Below are 17825 nucleotides of genomic sequence, written 5' to 3' on the forward strand. Positions count from 1 at the left end.
GCCTTACAGGGGGAGTGATCAATGACAGGGGGGTGATCAATGATAGGGGGGTGATCAATGACAGGGGGGTAATCACCCATATAGACTCCCGGATCACCCCCCTGTCATTGATCACCCCCCTGGTAAGGCTCCATTCAGACGTCCGTATAATTTTTACGGATCCATGGATCGGATCCGCAAAACACATGCGGACGTCTGAATGGAGCCTTACAGGGGGATTATCAATGACAGGGGGTGATCAGGGTGATCAGGGTGATCACCCCCCTGTCACTGATCACCCCCCCTGTAAGGCTCCATTCAGACATCCGCATGATTTTTTACGGATCCATGGATACATGGATCGGATCCACAAAACACATGCGGACGTCTGAATGGAGCCTTACAGGGGGGTTATCAATGACAGGGGGTGATCAGGGTGATCACCCCCCTGTCACTGATCACCCCCCCTGTAAGGCTCCATTCAGACATCCGCATGATTTTTTACGGATCCATGGATACATGGATCGGATCCACAAAACACATGCGGACGTCTGAATGGAGCCTTACAGGGGGGTTATCAATGACAGGGGGTGATCAGGGTGATCAGGGTGATCACCCCCCTGTCACTGATCACCCCCCCTGTAAGGCTCCATTCAGACATCCGCATGATTTTTTACGGATCCATGGATACATGGATCGGATCCACAAAACACATGCGGATGTCTGAATGGAGCCTTACAGGGGGGTTATCAATGACAGGGGGTGATCAGGGTGATCACCCCCCTGTCACTGATCACCCCCCCTGTAAGGCTCCATTCAGACATCCGCATGATTTTTTATGGATACATGGATCGGATCCACAAAACACATGCGGACGTCTGAATGGAGCCTTACAGGGGGGTTATCAATGACAGGGGGTGATCAGGGTGATCACCCCCCTGTCACTGATCACCCCCCCTGTAAGGCTCCATTCAGACGTCCGCATGATTTTTACGGATCCATGGATACATGGATCGGATCCACAAAACACATGCGGACGTCTGAATGGAGCCTTACAGGGGGGTGATCAATGACAGGGGGTGATCAGGGAGTGTATATGGGTGATCACCCGCCTGTCATTGATCACCCCCCTGTAAGGCTCCATTCAGACGTCCGTATGCTTTTTGCGGATCCGATCCATGTATCCGTGGATCCGTAAAAATCATACGGACGTCTGAACGGAGCCTGACAGGGGGGTGATCAATGACAGGGCGATGATCAATGACAGGGGGGTGATCAGGGAGTTTATATGGGGTGATCATGGGTGATCAGGGGTTTATAAGGGGTTAATAAGTGACGGGGGGGGGGGGGGTTGTAGTGTAGTGTGGTGTTTGGTGCGACTGTACTGAGCTACCTGAGTCCTCTGGTGGTCGATCCTAACAAAAGGGGTTAAAAATACCTGTTAGGGGTTAAAAAATTCGGATCTCCAGCCTGCCAGCGAGTGATCGCCGCTGGCAGGCTGGAGATCCACTCGCTTACCTTCCGTTCCTGTGAGCGCGCGCGCCTGTGTGCTCGCGTTCACAGGAAATCTCGGCTCTCGCGGGAGGACGCGTATATGCGTCCACCCAGAAGAGCAGGGCCGCCGGCAGGACGCAATCCTGCGTACGGCGGTCCTGAGGTGGTTAAAAAACCTCTTGGTTCTCAAATTACTCCCATCCACTGATATTGTAAGGTCCAAAAAGTTCATCTCCACTGGGCTAATCTCACTAGTCAAAGCCAAATTCCAAGTGTTCCTGTTTAAGCCATCAATACAATTCCTCAGCCCTTGTTCCTCCCATATCATCAAACAATCATCAATTAACCTTTTCCATAAGGTAAGTTTCCCTCCTTGTTGCTCTTGTGTAATAAGGGATTTATCCGCTCCTTCTCCCATACGGACATGAAGATATTTGCGAAGCTCGGGGCGAATTTCGCCCCCATCGCCGTCCCAACCTCCTGCAGGTAGAAGACTCCATCGAACCAAAAATAGTTGTTACTGAGACAGAAATCCAGACTCTGGCAGATAAACATACCTTGCTCATCCGACATGTCCGGATCACTCCCCAGTTGTTCCTTTACCGCTTTAATGCCCAATTGCGTCGGGATACTAGTGTACAATGAAGAGACGTCAGCTGTTGCCAGCCAAGTCTTTTCAGATACGGGACCATAAGTGTTTTGAATATCGAGGACACTACCAGTGTCTTTCAAATAGGATGGGGAGGACCTTACGTATTTTTGCAAATAAAAATCAATCTATTCCGTCAACCGACTAGTGAGAAACCCTATTCCGGAGACAATAGGTCTCCCCGGTGGACTACACAGACTTTTATGTATTTCAGGCAACTGATAAATGACCGGAATTCTTGGAATTTAATCTTAAGGTACTCAAATTCTCTTTTGCTTATTTTTAAAACCTTCCTGCAGCAGTTTTTCCAGTTCTTGTTTCAATTCATTAGTGGGATATTTTTTCAATTCCCTGTATGTGTCTCGATCTGATAATAATCTCTACATTCCCTTGTTGCACTGCTCCTTATCTAGCACCACCCTAGCACCACCTCCCTTATCAGCAGGTTTTATATATTTGTGAATTCTTTTCCAGACTTTCTAGGGCTTTTTTACTCCTCTAGGGTTAAATTATGTTTCCTAGGTCTTTCATTCATCTTCTCCAACCCCTTTAAAAGTCCTCTTCTGACTGCTTCTAGACAATCATTCTCTTTGTTCACCGGAAACATTTTAACTTTTTTTCTTTAAGATTCGTATGAATAATCTGATATCGGTTGTTGTAGGTTCACGCGGGTCTTTTGTTTATTTGGCCATATTAAGTTTCCTGACATCTAACATGTATATCTAAAAATATACCAAATTTGTTCGGCCTCTTCGTGGGAGAAAACTTGAGTCCCTTGCCCAAAACAGCTTGCCCCGTTTCTGTAAATTGATAGGAACTCAAGTTCTATATTCCCTTTATGTTTCCCTGCTTCTCTTCTCTTCCTGCCTCCTCTTTTCAGTGGTGTTGCTATTTTTTGAGTTGCATTTTCCCTTTCCTTTTCCACATCCCTCTGTATCCCTTTTATCATCTGGTGTGGAAAATTCTGCTGCTCATTCCCTGCTGATCCGTATGGTTGTCCCTCCTTAGATTTTACCTTCTCCTTTCTCGGCTGCTCGTAATAATTCGCCCTATAGTGGTTGTTTTCATTATACTGGTTATTTCTATATCCTTTCCTATAATTCCTATATTGTCCATTATAATATCTCGGATTGCGATTTCTCGGATAATAATCTGCTCCATAATAATCCCCCCTATGGTGTCCACCGTATTGTGGTCTATACGATGTATTCCTTTGGTGCAGGTACCGCACCTGACTATTAATTGGATTCCTCACTGCACAGAAACTGCACAGATAAAAAAGATTTTGAGGAACAAAAGAACGGTTTGAAGAAAAAGGATATAATAAGGAGAAATTACAAAAAATGCACGAAGAGGTAGAAAATGGAGGGGAGAATAAGGATAAAAAGAAAAAAAGAGGAGAAGACAAAGATTTAAGATTTACGTTTTTTTGCGCAGTTTAATGCCATTACGGGTTCCATGAAGAACATAATAAGAAAAAATTGGTCAGTGTTACAAAATGATCCTATTTTGGGGGATGTTATTCCGGCAAAACCAGAGATTCTATACAGAAAAGCCCAAAATTTACGTGACACTTTGGTCCATAGCCATATGCCCATAAAAAAGAAGAGAGAAGAAATATAACATTAAAGGAGAAATCAGTTGTGAACAAATGGGGGTTATTTACCTGCTAAGATGTCCGTGTGGTTCCATGTATGTTGGAAGAACTTTACGGAAATTAGAAACACGAGTACAGGAACATATCAACAATATAAGAAAGGGCACTTTAAGAAGTGGATATAGAGGATGGATTCCCTGCAGCCGGGCGGTTTAAATGTGGACTTTGATCTGAAACCCTGATTAATTGACTAGGAATGGAGGCGGCGAGGTTGTACACACTGTGCGGTTTTTGGTATGGGAACATTGTGGTTTCAGTTGGTTTGAATAGGACAGTGGGAGAATTGTGTCTCTTTATGTGGCGACAGGACTGGATGAAATAAATGGAAGAATTTAGAGGTCCATTACAGATTGCGATATATGAAGGATAAGTGAAGTTTTATGTCAGATATTTCTATATATATTATTATTTATCATACATTGTATATCTTAGTATGGAGGAAGAATTTTTATATGGCAAATATATGGAAAAGAGTTTTAGAAATGAAACTAGAGGCAATGAGGGAGGGGTGTGCCTCGCGTTTTTTTCTTTACCTGTATAAGAAGACGCCCAAGGAAGGGTGGAGCATTCGCCCCCTGATGAAGCTTGTTTGGCGAAACCCGGGTCGGGCGGTGTTGCAGACTTATGCAGACATTTGCATTTGATGCCTGTTGTTTTATTCCCCTTGTGAGTATAATAAAAGAAAAATTGATACGTTAACTGGTGGAGCTTCACTATGTGCCCCGAAACCTATTAATCCGCAGAGGGAATATCCCTGGAGGAGGTCGTCTTTCTGTTGGAGTTCTGTGTTGGGGCTGCAGGAAAAAGAGCTGTCACCATCCCTTGCTACACTTTGTGGCTGGAGTCCGTAGAAGGCAGCGCCATCACCTAATTTATGGATTGTGAATTTTTGTGAAATTAACCCACTTCGCACGGCTGATCAGCGACGCCACGGAAAGAAATCAACATACACAGTGATGACTTTATACAAATTTATTTTAGTTTGTTTCCCTTTTTTTTTGATATAGCCAAGGTTCCTAAGACTATCCTTCATTAGGAAGATGGTTTGTAACAGAGACTATGGTAGGACACAACTACTGCTATGGGGCTGGTGTTGTGCAGAGAAGAGATGGTCAACATAGAACAGATTAAAAATGGGACCCCATATTATGATTCTGAATGTTCCACCCAGGGTCTTAAGACTTTCTATGACCCTTGGGTCAGTTCTCTAGCCCCTTGATTGCTTAAATCACAATTTCTTTGGAGAAACCTTTACAGAGGGCGGGACTAACCAGGCCTTGGCCCCCTGTCTCTCTATGGACCCGAAGCAATTAAATGCTCCTTCTCTCCATCACCTCCCCCCCTCTTATAGTCACCCATACTGCAGAGGAATTGTGAGAACTGGCAAAACTTTTTGAGAAGCTGAGGAGATCTTGGCTATTTTTCTCATTCTTTAATCTGGATGAGACACTTGACTAGAGGAGTTTTCCTCAGATGGGCTATGACTATTTTCATACCCTCCATAGATCTCAGTGGAAAGAGCCACATGCCCAGCCGCCCTTGGCTTGCCAAAAGGGGATCAGTGACCCTATTCTCTTGTTAAGTGAATGTCCCAGAGGTAGGAGCCCCACCTTATAATCATCTATGGCACTTCTTATGGATATATAAATGTACAGTCATGTGAAAAAATTAGGACACCCTTTGAAAGCATGTGTTTTTTTGTAACATTTTTAATAAAAGGTTATTTCATCTCCGTTTCAACAATACAGAGAGATTAAAGTAATCCAACTAAACAAAGAAAACTGAAGAAAAGTCTTTTCAAGATCTTCTGTAAATGTCATTCTACAAAAATGCCTATTCTAACTGAGGAAAAAGATAGGACACCCTCACATGTATTCCCTCTTAAATTGGCTCAGATCTCACACAGGTATATCACACCAGGTGCACATAATTAGTAGATCGTTACTCTGCATGTTGAATGAGGCTTGCCCTATTTAAACCTCAGACATTTAGTTTGGTGTGCTCCTGACTGTTGAAGTGAGAGTGAGCACCATGGTGAGAGCAAAAGAGCTGTCAGAGGACTTCAGAAAAAAGATTGTAGCAGCCTATGAGTCTGGGAAGGGATTTAAAAAGATCTCAAAAGATTTTGAAATCAGCCATTCCACTGTCCGGAAGATAGTCTACAAGTGGAGGGCTTTCAAAACAACTGCCAACATGCCCAGGACTGGTCGCCCCAGCAAGTTCACCCCAAGAGCAGACCGCAAGATGCTAAAAGAGGTCTCCAAAAACCCTAAAGTGTCATCTCGAGAACTACAGCAGGCTCTGGCTACTGTTGATGTAGAAGTACATGCCTCTACAATCAGAAAGAGACTGTACAAGTTTAACTTGCATGGGAGGTGTGCAAGGAGGAAACCTTTGCTTTCCAAGAGAAACATCGAGGCCAGACTGACATTTGCCAGAGATAAAGTTGACAAAGACCAGGACTTCTGGAATAATGTTCTTTGGACAGATGAGTCCAAAATTGAATTATTTGGACACAACAGCAGAGGACATGTTTGGCGTAAACCAAACACAGCATTCCAAGAAAAGAACCTCATACCAACTGTGAAGCATGGAGGTGGAAGTGTCATGGTTTGGGGCTGCTTTGCTGCAGCAGGACCTGGTCAGCTCACCATCATAGAATCCACGATGAATTCTACTGTGTATCAGAAGGTGCTTGAAGAACATGTGAGACCATCAGTTAGAAAATTAAAGCTGAAGCGGAACTGGACCATGCAACATGACAATGACCCAAAACATACTAGTAAATCAACCAAAGATTGGCTGAAAAAGAAGAAATGGAGAGTCCTGGAATGGCCAAGTCAAAGTCCAGATTTGAATCCCATTGAGATGCTGTGGGGTGACTTGAAAAGGGCTGTACGTGCAAGAAACCCCTCAAACATCTCACAGCTGAAAAAGTTCTGCATTGAGGAGTGGGGTAAAATTTCCTCAGACCGATGTCGAAGACTGGTAGATGGCTACAAGAACCGTCTCACTGCAGTTATTTCAGCCAAAGGAGGTAACACTCGCTATTAGGGGCAAGGGTGTCCTATCTTTTTCCTCAGTTAGAATAGGCATTTTTGTAGAATGACATTTACAGAAGATGTTGAAAAGACTTTTCTTCAGTTTTCTTTGTTTAGTTGGATTACTTTAATCTCTCTGTATTGTTGAAACGGAGATGAAATAACTTTTTATTAAAAATGTTACAAAAAACCACATGCTTTCAAAGGGTGTCCTAATTTTTTCACATGACTGTATGTAGAAGGAAACCTTCTTTAAAGGGCTGCCTGGGTGATACAAATGATTTGCCAAAGCCTCAGAATAGTATCAAGAAATCATACCTCAACAATCCCCCACCACTGCCTTTCTGAAGTTTCTCTGGTGCTCTTCTGGTCTCTTGACACATAGGAGTTGCCTTCTCAACCAATCGCTGGCCACAGTGATGATGACCCGCCTCTGCCCGCGATTGGCTGAGTTGCCATTTCTCGCACGTCGAGAGGCATCAGGAACTGGGGAATGGAGAAGCATCAGCTATGGATTTGACTGTGGACTCGCTCCACTGGAATACTCTCCATTAACAATGACTGACGTGGAGATTGACGGAACACTAATTGGTAGTTTGCAAATCAGGAAACAGAAATAATGCTTAGCTGGACTGAAGGTCAACTCTGCTAACACGAGGGTCAGGCAGAAGGTCAGGTGTCAGACAGGCGTGCATCTTTAGAACCAGCCAAGCCAATAACAGGGAAGACAGCAAAAACAACTTACCACTTACTGGAACCTAGGGAACCTATTGCTCAGGCACTAGAGTGACGGAGAGAATGACAGAATTATAGGACAAAGCCCAGAAAGTGGCATGATGTTTCATGGTTACAAATCACAGAATAGAAAGGGTTAAATATGACTTTATTGCTGCCGCTGGGTGTGTTTGAGAACACAGACAGAAGCATAGCAGAGCTTAATGCACTTAGAATAGCAGAGCTGGATTCATAGAGCAGAGTAGGGGTAAATTGCATGCTACAGGGGCAGGCCATGCAAATGTGTGAGACTCCAGAGATGGTGGATTGCCCTGGCAGCAGCACTGCTTTCAACCTCAGGATGTGGATGTAGGTAAATGCAATGTTGACGCGAGGGGGTCACAATATTAGCATTTTGATGGGACAGAGCTTAGCAGTATGACCGCGGAAGAGCTTAGCAGTGCATCAGGGACCCCCAGACATAACTCTGCTTGGGGTCCCAGAAATCTCTGGTATATGGAACATCTAGTTTTGTGGGTTCAGGGTGAATTATACACCAGGTGATAGTTCAGGTTCACATTTATTGCTTTGATTGAATCTCTTGTGATTATGATTTATGAGACCACTTGTTGCCCCCTGCTGACTGTGCTAAAAGCAGTAGCATTTCTCTGCTATCGGTTCCACTCTTATGCCTTCAGGAACCCTTGAGAGGGAATGAGAATGGGAGATTGGAAACAGATTTTGCCCTTAGTAGACACTTAATGTCTCCAATCTGGTGACGTAATTCCATTATCAGCAGTAGACCGCAGTCACCTCATGCAGTGTACAGGCTTTCCTTAAAGATTGCTGCCAAATCTCAAGTGTGATAATCACCAACCAGTGATTGGGAAAAGGACACCTGGAGGGAAATGAAAAGAAGGTCCATCTTGTGTGGAGCCACCACTGAGAAGGTCTGATTGAGAGGTTCAGCACCATGGTCAGCACCGTAATGGTCTTTACATAGCTGTGCACTTAATACTTATCACCTAGTGACCTCAGTCTAAGATTATATAGAGATTATACTGTACATGGGCTGTAATGGTAGTGATCTTTATCATGTTCTTCATCTAAATCATGAAAAAATGATATACAGCTGCAAGAAATAGTAAGTGCACCCTTTGGACCTTTGGATCTGCCTGGATTTCTGAACTGATATAATAAAATGTGGTCGGATAGTAATTTAATCAGACAGAAACAATCTAAGTAAAATAATAACATACAAAAAGTTGTGCCAGTTATGTATTTTATTGAGCACATTGACAAAACATCCACAGTGCAGGGAGAAAAAAAGTGAACCCTTGAATTTACTAACCTGTAGATCCGCCTTAAGCAGCAATCACCTCCACCAAATGTTTCTTCTAGCTGCAAATAAGATTTTCACAACATCGAGGAGGAATTTTGAACCATCTCTCCCTGCAAATGTGTTTCAGTTTACCACTACTTCTGGGATGTCTTGTGTGCACAGCCTTCTTCCGGCCACAGCATCTCCATAGGGTTAAGGTCAGGACTGTGACATGACCAAATAAAAAAACACAGTTCTTTTTCAAACAATATTTTAGTTAATTTACTTGCATGCCCTAGGTCATTGTCTTGCTGTGTCACCCATCTCTTCAGTTTGAGGTCATGAACGCTGCTTTACATTCTCCTGTAAAATGTTTTTAAAAACACCTTAGAATTCATTGTTCCCTTAATAACCAGCAGGTGTCCAGGGCTTGAGGTAGCAAAGCAGCTCCAAACCATGATGTCCCCTCCACCAGTTCCAAACCATTATGATCCACCAGCGCCAAACCATTATGCCCATTTCACCAGCCCCAAACTTTAATGCCCCTTCCACAAGTTCCAAACTATGATGCTCCTCTTCCAGCCACCAAACCATGATGTTACCTCCACCATCTCCAAACCATGATGCATTTTCCACCAGCCCCAAATGATGATGTCTCCTCCACCAATTCCAAACCACAATGCCTTCTCTAACATCCCCAAACTATGATGCTTCCTCCACCAGCCCCAAACCATAGTGCTCCGTCCACCAACCCTAAACTCTGATGCTTGATGAAACAGCCCCAAACCATGATGTCCCCTCCAAAAGCCCCAAAACCATGATGACTCCTTCATCAGCCCCAAATCAAAATGTCCCCCCACTCAAGCATCAAATCATGATGCCTTCTCTACTACCCCAAAACTATGATGTTCCTCATCTATACTCAATCCCTAAATGTCCTCTACATGAGCCCTAAACCATGATGCACCTTCCACCATGCTTCACAGATGGGATGAACTTTTGGTGTTGGTGAACAGTGCTCTTTTTTTCTCCACACTTTGCACGTATTGTGCATTCATGATAAAAATTTCCACTTTAGTCTGATATATCCATAGGAAATGTCCCCAGAATTTTCCCAGAAGGAAAGCACACATGGGGTCTCGGAGAAACTTATAATGGGTAGAATATTTTTTGGACAGGAGCAGCTTCCTTAGTGGTTTTCTTCCATGACACTATGTTTGGAGAAAAAACACCACCGCGCACCATCACCAAACCCTCATGCCCATTCATGTATTACAATATCATTTGAAAGGCTGGCAAGTCATTTTAGAAAGTTTGTGGGTTTTCTCATTTTGGCATGATCTTCTAGGGTGATTCATAAATTACAAACAGGGATCTCAAACCTTTACCAAATTGGGTTGTCCCAAAGTCCACTCACAGTCCATCCTACTGGGCTTCCACGAGAGTTTGCATTTGGATACAGTCAGCCCAATCTAGTTGGCCTGGAGGGGGGTTTGGACCCGTCATTTATTATGGAGTAGCTCTGTGCCTCTGGCCATCTTTGTGTTCGTTATGCCACTATCTTTCTCATATCCCAACTCCGAGATCATAAAATATTCTGTGTAACTTAGGAGCACAGGAGCATTGAGGGTTACCCATTACCCTTACAAGCAAATCGAAGGGTGTTGATACCATACCAACTGGGTTCTCTGGGGCTTCGGAGGATAAGGGGCCTAGTCCAGGTTAGCTGCATCCTTTATTTTAGTTAGTTGTGAGGGATCTCTTCTCTAAAAGTTCTACAAATAAGGAATTAACAGAAGGGTCATAGAAAGGGAATGGGGCAAACAAACATCAAGTCCTGCTATCTCAGGGGGCTCATGGTGTGGTAGTGTAAACCCGCATAAGCAGCATGTGACAGGGCCCCTCACCCTTGAGCAAATCTGCACAATGCACATTTGCAACTCTTCTTTAGTCATCACCTTTGATAAGCACTTGGGGGTCCCAGTGGAAGCTGACTTGATTGTGCTTCTTTATGGAGCTTGAGAAACCCTGATTTTTAATGCCCAAGTGATAGATAACCCATCTGGGGCTACTTCATTGCCACAAAATTCCAGTTGTACTCATTTAAATGGTATGCTGAGTGCCAGCCTGTGAGGACTCTCGATATACTTACTTATTAGAGCCCTTCACAATCAGCCATGAACATGCAAAGCTCCTCTGGTGGCATCTGCCGCTCAACCCCCATACACTTCAAGATGAGGACTTTTTTCGTCTGTAAATTTGCGTGACAATAGAAAGTCTATAGAGAACCACAGGACCAATCCCAGCTGAAAGAGACCAAGAAATAAAACCGGATTATTAATAGATGAGCGACACAAAATGTTCCCAGCGTGATCCCCCAAACCTCTGCCGCACAATATCACAACCTTTACAAATCCGCATAAAGCCTCTGTGTTACTCATAACGGGAAGAATACGCTGACGAAAATCTGTCATAACAAGAAATAGTTGGGTTTTTATTACTACTTCAACTTGAAGCCTATGTCACCTCCAATCACCAGAATACACTTTACATGTAGAATTACTAGAGTCACCTTTTAATCTTGTGTATTATTAACCCTGTACTGATCCTGAGTTACATCCTGTATTACACTCCAGAGCTGCACTCACTATTCTGATAGTGGAGTCACTGTGTACATACATCACTTATCCTGTACTGATCCTGAGTTACATTCTGTATTATACTGCAGAGCTCCACTCACTATTCTGCTGGTGCAGTCACTGTGTACATACATTACTTATCCTGTACTGATCCTGAGTTACATCCTGTATTATACTCCAGAGCTGCACTCACTATTCTGCTGGTGCAGTCACTGTGTACATACATTACTTATCCTGTACTGATCCTGAGTTACAACCTGTATTATACTCCAGAGCTGCACTCGCTATTCTGCTGGTGCAGTCACTGTGTACATACATTACTTATCCTGTACTGATCCTGAGTTACATTCTGTATTATACTGCAGAGCTCCACTCACTATTCTGCTGGTGCAGTCACTGTGTACATACATTACTTATCCTGTATTATACTCCAGAGCTGCACTCACTATTCTGCTAGTGCAGTCATTGTGTACACACATTACATTACTTATCATGTACCGATCCTGCGTTTCATCCTGTATTCTATTCCAGAGCTGCACTCACTATTCTGATGGTGGAGTCACTGTGTACATACATTACCTATCCTGTACTGATCCTGAGTTACATCATGTATTATACTCCAGAGCTGCACTCACTATTCTGCTGGTGCAGTCACTGTGTACATATATTACATTACTTATCCTGTACTGATCCTGAGTTACATCCTGTATTATACTCCAGAGCTGCACTCACTATTCTGCAGGTGCAGTCACTGTACTGATCCTGAGTAACATCCTGTATTATACTCCAGAGCTACACTCAATATTCTGCTGGTGCAGTCACTGTGTACATACATTACTTATCCTGTACTGATCCTGAGTTACATCCTGTATTACACTCTAGAGCTGCACTCACTATTCTGCTGATGCAGTCACTGTGTACATACATTACATTACTTATCCTGTACTGATCCTGAGTTACATCCTGTATTATACTCCAGAGCTGCACTCACTATTCTGCTGGTGCAGTCACTGTGTACATACATTACTTATCCTGTACTGATCCTGAGTTACATCCTGTATTATACTCCAGAGCTGCACTCACTATTCTGCTGGTGCAGTCACTGTGTACATACATTACTTATCCTGTACTGATCCTGAGTTATATCCTGTTATACTCCAGAGCTGCACTCACTATTCTGCTGGTGCAGTCACTGTGTACATACATTACATTACTTATCCTGTACTGATCCTGAGTTACATCCTGTATTTTACTCCAGAGCTGCACTCACTATTCTGCTGGTGCAGTCACTGTGTACATACATTACTTATCCTGTACTGATCCTGAGTTACATCCTGTATTATACTCCAGAGCTGCACTCACTATTCTGCTGGTGCAGTCACTGTGTACATACATTACTTATCCTGTACTGATCCTGAGTTACATCCTGTATTATACTCCAGAGCTGCACTCACTATTCTGCTGGTGCAGTCACTGTGTACATACATTACTTATCCTGTACTGATCCTGAGTTACATCCTGTATTATACTCCAGAGCTGCACTCACTATTCTGCTGGTGCAGTCACTGTGTACATACATTACTTATCCTGTACTGATCCTGAGTTACATCCTGTATTATACTCCAGAGCTGCACTCACTATTCTGCTGGTGCAGTCACTGTGTACATACATTACTTATCCTGTACTGATCCTGAGTTACATCCTGTATTATACTCCAGAGCTGCACTCACTATTTGCTGGTGCAGTCACTGTGTACATACATTACTTATCCTGTACTGATCCTGAGTTACATCCTGTATTATACTCCAGAGCTGCACTCACTATTCTGCTGGTGCAGTCACTGTGTACATACATTACTTATCCTGTACTGATCCTGAGTTACATCCTGTATTATACTCCAGAGCTGCACTCACTATTCTGCTGGTGCAGTCACTGTGTACATACATTTCTTCAATACTTGTGTAAATTCTGTTTGAAGATCCCCTTGGTTAAGCAGCTGCATTTGACTCCTAGAGTGATCCTGTTACTGACTAAGGTCTCATGCACACGACTGGTCAGTTCTGGTTCGCATCTGATCCGCATTTTTTGTGGGTCAGATGTGGCCAATTCACTTCAGTGAGGTTGCAAAAGATGCAGACATAGAACATGTCCTATTCTTACCCATTTTGCAACAAAGATAGGACAGTTCTACAGAGGGCGAGGGGGAGAAATGAGGACAGGTCCCCTTTAAGGGTTCTCCTCCTGTAGTGGCATCTAAAAAAAAACTAATTGCTTGCACCCAGTTGTTGTGTCTCTTGACAGCGAGGAATTCTGGGAGCTGCGACTCTTTTATTTTGCAATGTAAAATGTATCATTTATATTTCAAAGATATTTTGTTCATATCTGGATGTGAAAGGAACAAAGATGCCAAAGAGATAGAGGGGGGAAGATAAACGCTCAGGACACACGCTGGGGAAGACATGACAAGAAAGGAAATCTATCCGATATGGAAAAAAAAAGAGAAATGAAAATACTGTGCTTTTCATGCGTCGAGCAGATCCACTCCTGACATTTAGTGCGTGTTGTTTCCTGGGTGACTTTGATGTATTTTGTATAGATGGCTTTTTGTAGACGAAAAGTTGCTTTTTGTTTCAAAAGGAAACATTTCACTGAAATCGCCGGAGAAGAAGAACAGCAATTCTAATGTCTAACAAATTCTGGAGACTTTGGGGTTTTCATGTGGTGTCTCCCTTGTGATGTGGACAGTAGTCCTCTAGTACCAGACAACTGCATAGAGGAAAATTGTGAAGACTATGGATCTCCTAGGGTCCCAGTTTAGGAATGCTGACATCATTGTACTTACCTTTGATACCTTATATAGTGACATCACTGTACCTAATAACATACCTAGTGACATCACTGCACCCTGTACTGTGCCTAATGACATCATTATACTTAGTAACATACCTAGTGACATCACTGCACCCTGTACTTTACCTAATGACATCATTATACTTAGTAACATACCTAATGACATCACTGCACCCTGTACTGTACCTAATGACATCATTATACTTAGTAACATAACTAATGACATCATTGCACCATGTACTGTACCTAATGACATCATTATACACAGTAACATACCTAATGACATCATTGCACCCTGTACTGTACCTAATGACATCATTATACTTAGTAACATACCTAGTGACATCACTGCACCCTGTACTGTACCTAATAACATCATTATACTTTGTAACATACCTAATGACATCATTGCACCCTGTACTGTACCTAATGACATCATTATACTAAGTAACATACCTAGTGACATCACTGCAACCTGTACTTTACTTAAAGACATCATTATACTTAGTAACATACCTAATGACATCATTGCACCCTGTACTGTACCAAATGACATCATTATACTTAGTAACATACCTAGTGACATCAATGCACCCTGTAATTAACTTAATGACATCATTATACTTAGTAACATACCTAATGACATCACTGCACCCTGTACTGTACCTAGTGACATCATTATACTTAGTAACATACCTAATGACATCATTGCACCCTGTACTGTACCTAATGACATCATTATACTTAGTAACATACCTAGTGACATCACTGCTCCCTGTAGTAAACCTAGTGACATCATTATACTTAGTAACATACCTAGTGACATCACTGCACCCTGTACTGTACCTAGTGACATCATTATACTTAGTAACATACTTAGTGACATCACTGCACCCTTTACTGTACCTAATAACATCATTATACTTAGTAACATACCTAATGACATCATTGCACCCTGTACTGTAACTAATGACATCATTATACTTAGTAACATACCTAGTGACATCACTGCACCCTATACTGTACCTAGTGATATCATTATACTTAGTAACATACTTAGTGACATCACTGCACCCTTTACTGTACCTAATAACATAATTATACTTAGTAACATACCTAATGACATCATTGCACCCTGTACTGTAACTAATGACATCATTATACTTAGTAACATACTTAGTGACATCACTGCACCCTGTATTGTACCTAGAGACATCATTATACTTAGTAACATACCTAATGACATCACTGCACCCTGTACTGTACCTAATGACATCATTATACTTAGTAACATACCTAATGACATCACTGCAACCTGTACTGTACCAAATGACATCATTATACTTAGTAACATACCTAATGACATCACTACACCCTGTACTGTACCTAGTGACATCATTATACTTAGTAACATACCTAGTGACATCACTGCACCCTGTACTGTACCTAGTGACATCATTATACTTAGTAACATACCAAGTGACATCATTGCTCCCTGTACTGTACCTAATGACATCATTATACTTAGTAACATACCTAGTGAAATCATTGCACACTGTACTGTACCTAGTGACATCATTATACTTAGTAACATAGTGACATCACTGCTCCCTGTACTGTACCTAGTGACATCATTATACTTAGTAACACACCTAGTGACATCACTGCACCTTGTACTGTACTTAGTGACATCATTATACTTAGTAACATACCTAGTGACATCACTGCACCCTGTACTGTACCTAATAACATCATTATATTTAGTAACATACCTAGGGACATCACTGCACCCTGTACTGTACCTAATGACATCATTATACTTAGTAACATACCTAATGACATCACTGCACCCTGTACTGTACCTAATGACATCATTATACTTAGTGGCATACCTAATGACATCACTGCACCCTGTACTGTACCTAGTGACATCATTATACTTAGTAAGATACCTAGTGACATCACTGCACCCTGTACTGTACCTAATAACATCATTATACTTAGTAACATACCTAATGACATCATTGCACCCTGTACTGTACCTAATGACATCATTATACTAAGTAACATACCTAGTGACATCACTGCACCCTGTACTTTACTTAAAGACAACATTATACTTAGTAACATACCTAGTGACATCACTGCACCCTGAACTTTACTTAATGACATCATTATACTTAGTAACATACCTAATGACATCATTGCACCCTGTACAGTACCTAATGACATCATTATACTTAGTAACATACCTAGTGACATCACTGCACCCTGTAATTTACTTAATGACATCATTATACTTAGTAACATACCTAATGACATCACTGCACCCTGTACTGTACCTAGTGACATCATTATACTTAGTAACATACCTAATGACATCATTGCACCCTGTACTGTACCTAATGACATCATTATATTTAGTAACATACCTAGTGACATCACTGCTCCCTATAGTAAACCTAGTGACATCATTATACTTAGTAACATACTTAGTGACATCACTGCACCCTTTACTGTACCTAATAACATCATTATACTTAGTAACATACCTAATGACATCATTGCACCCTGTACTGTAACTAATGACATCATTATACTTAGTAACATACCTAGTGACATCACTGCACCCTGTACTGTACCTAGTGACATCATTATACTTAGTAACATACCTAATGACATCACTGCACCCTGTACTGTACCAAATGACATCATTATACTTAGTAACATACCTAATGACATCACTAAACCCTGTACTGTACCTAGTGACATCATTATACTTAGTAACATACCTAGTGACATCACTGCACCCTGTACTGTACCTAGTGACATCATTATACTTAGTAACATACCTAGTGACATCACTGCACCCTGTACTGTACCTAATGACATAATTATACTTAGTAACATACCTAGTGACATCATTGCACACTGTACTGTACCTAGTGACATCATTATACTTAGTAACATACCTAGTGAAATCACTGCTCCCTGTACTGTACCTATTGACATCATTATACTTAGTAACATACCTAGTGACATCACTGCTCCCTGTACTGTACCTAGTGACATCATTATACTTAGTAACACACCTAGTGACATCACTGCACCTTGTACTGTACCTAGTGACATCATTATACTTAGTAACATACCTAGTGACATCACTGCACCCTGTACTGTACCTAATGACATCATTATATTTAGTAACATACCTAGGGACATCACTGCACCCTGTACTGTACCTAATGACATCATTATACTTAGTAACATACCTAATGACATCACTGCACCCTGTACTGTACCTAATGACATCATTATACTTAGTAACATACCTAGTGACATCACTGCACCCTGTACTGTACCTAATGACATCATTATACTTAGTAACATACCTAGTGACATCACTGCACCCTGTACTGTACCTAATGACATCATTATACTTATTAGCATATCTAGTGACATCACTGCACCCTGTACTGTA

General features: G+C 42.0%; 1 protein-coding gene across 1 annotated transcript in view; it reads right to left on the minus strand.

Moving 5' to 3' along the window:
- Positions 1-17825, minus strand: part of LOC122942242 (centrosome-associated protein CEP250-like) — a 99288-nt gene that overhangs the window by 19471 nt on the left and 61992 nt on the right. The gene's annotated exons all lie outside the window — the stretch shown is intronic.

This window comes from Bufo gargarizans, chromosome 6, assembly GCF_014858855.1.
Source record: "Bufo gargarizans isolate SCDJY-AF-19 chromosome 6, ASM1485885v1, whole genome shotgun sequence".
NCBI lineage: Eukaryota > Metazoa > Chordata > Amphibia > Anura > Bufonidae > Bufo > Bufo gargarizans.